The sequence below is a fragment of the Sipha flava genome, unplaced genomic scaffold (assembly GCF_003268045.1).
Source record: "Sipha flava isolate LNK unplaced genomic scaffold, YSA_version1 390_pilon_pilon, whole genome shotgun sequence".
Lineage (NCBI taxonomy): Eukaryota > Metazoa > Arthropoda > Insecta > Hemiptera > Aphididae > Sipha > Sipha flava.
Window position 1 is genome coordinate 35,944 of NW_020273100.1, and position 2,056 is coordinate 37,999.

Below are 2,056 nucleotides of genomic sequence, written 5' to 3' on the forward strand. Positions count from 1 at the left end.
ATAAGACGTTTATTAATTTATGGAAATAACAATATTGTATTAACTTTTTGAAATTTATTAAATACAACAATAATTTAAAATTTAATTTGTAATTTGTTATTTATTATATTAATAATGTGATAAAATTGTATACTATAATATATTTAGTTTTTGATTGAAAGGGGCGGCATTACGTTTGCCGAAGGGCGGAAAATTTCTTGCGGCGGGCCTGCTAGTATTTATTTATTTGATTATGAAGATTATTCCTCCCTCCCTCTTTCGTTCCATGAAAATCATATGAAATGTTTTTTCATTCGATATACATTTCGAGTCAAGTATTGATTATTTTTAAAATAAACGAGATATCACTCGAAATAATCTCTCGAGTTTATAATTGAATTATTATTTTGATAATCGAGATATTACTCGAAATAATATCTCGGATATATAATCGAATTATTATTTTCATAATCGAGATATCTCGATTATGCCCATCACTAATTTGTTCTGTGTATGGCGTGTAGTAAACATCTCTATGGCGTGAATTGTCAATTTTTGTTGGTGTAATAATTTCATCGTAACATTTATAAGTACAAATTATTATTATTTTTTTAATACGCTATGTCTTAGCTAGTACATTTTTAGTGTGTGCACGCACCACAAACCATAAAGGGAAATTTGGTGAAATTTGTAGAGGGCTGAGGATTATTTGTTTATTATACCTATGGATACCACTGTGCGCAATTATTTATTTCCACATGGCAATTTACGAAGTTGACAATTTGACATTTTTAATCAACAATTTAAACAAAAAAAAAATTAAGTACCTTATCATAAACATTTTTGGAGTAGGTATTCTAAACAGAAATTATTAATTAATGAAATTAAACAACCTATACGGGTATTATTACATATTATTAATATTACATTAATTGCGATCGTTCCATGTCATGACTAGAAGTTTGTAAAATCTTGAGAATTTGATTTAATTTTTTTCACAGAATATTTTTTTTTAATTCAGTTATTAAAATTAATTTTACAGTTATAATAATTATTGTATTTTTAGTCACTTAACAATTTTTAGGGCTAAGGGGCTAAGACTTGTACTTTATACTTCTGGGGTGGCTTAGTCACCTCAAACCCCGCCCCCCGATTTCCGTCTATGCCACAAACACAAACGCAGAATACAAAATAGTTGGTTTTTTGTCGCATGCGATATGCCCGCACTAAATAGGAGTAGGACATAGTGTTAATATTTTTAATTTTAATAGATATTATAATTTATAAGCTTCATACACATATAAAATAACCCCCTCTTCTCCGAAAATAAATCGTAGTTACACGATTGTTTAAAATTAACATAATGATAGTTTGGTTTAAAAAACTTGCACAGTTGTATAAGAAATTTATATTTTAGTACATATACAGATAACAAAAAATATAAATATTTCATTAGTGGAGGGAGGGCTCAGCCTCCCCACCACCCTCCACCAATTAAAAATAATATTTTTCCTTGACTACTTAACACCCGTATTAACCAATATTAACCCGAATAATAACGGTTATTAACACTCAAACGTTTGTTTAAATGTTGTATTGCGGTGTTTGAACATCTGAATGTATTCAACACCTGAAACCCAAAACCCGAAAAAGTTATTCGGGTGCAAAGCCTTGACTTAAACTGAAATTCTCTATCTCGTTCTTCGAAAACCTCGTTTTTCATTAGATTATGGGATGGTTGCTTTCTGCATAACGCCATTCAATTAGCCCCTCCCCTTGTTGAGTGATAAAACCCACCCCTGGTCCCCCCACTTTAACCAGTGTTTATAACTCAAAAAGTACAGCATCAATATAATTTTTTTTACAATAGCTTCCACAGTGATTCATAGGTCATCACACACTTGGTTTCTTTGCGGTATCATCGGCTGAATGTCGACCATATAATAATCAAGATTGAACGTATTTTTCTGGTTCGAATTTTGTTAGAGGTGGTCCAACACAGTTAATTAATAAAAGAGCAACTACAGTTTTTATATTTAAAGAAGTTCTTAGGTGGTTCATAGAATTAAAATTTTGT